Below are 640 nucleotides of genomic sequence, written 5' to 3' on the forward strand. Positions count from 1 at the left end.
AGTCATGTGCGTGATCCAAAGGCGGTCAACTCTTTTTTTCGGTTAACGCCCAAAGTTTTCAACCCAAATTGTGTCGGCGACCCCGACTCGTATTGCCTCGAGCCTTAATCGCCTCCAGTTTTTTCGCAGGACTCATGTCACCGTGCTCGACTTGGTGCCCCGAGTCGTGTACGTGATCCAAAAGCGGTTAACTTCTTCCTTCTTTGGTTAACACCCAAAGATTTCAACCCGAATCGTGTCAGCAACCCCAACTCAAATAGCCTCGAGCCTTAATCGCCTGCAATTTTTTCGAACCACTCATGTCACCGTGCTTGACTTGATTCTATGTGCCCCAAGTCATGTACGTGATCCAAAAGCGATTAACTCTTTTTCTGGCTAACGGCCAAAGTTTTCGAATCGACTCAGCTACCCCGACTCGAATTGCCTCGAGCCTTAACCGCCTCCATTTTTTTTTTTTCGCCCGACTCATGTAATCGCACTCGCCTTGATTCTGAGTGGCCCGAGTCACTTACGTGATCCAAAACCGGGTAACTTTTTCTTTTTTCTTTTTTTTGTCAAGTCCCAAAGTTTTGAACTCGAATAGAGTCGGATGCCCCGACTCGAGTCGTCTCCAAATTTTTCGCACGACTCATGTCACCGT

The sequence above is a fragment of the Cupressus sempervirens genome, chromosome 7 (genome assembly GCF_028749045.1).
Source record: "Cupressus sempervirens isolate cs-2001-9-10 chromosome 7, ASM2874904v1, whole genome shotgun sequence".
Lineage (NCBI taxonomy): Eukaryota > Viridiplantae > Streptophyta > Pinopsida > Cupressales > Cupressaceae > Cupressus > Cupressus sempervirens.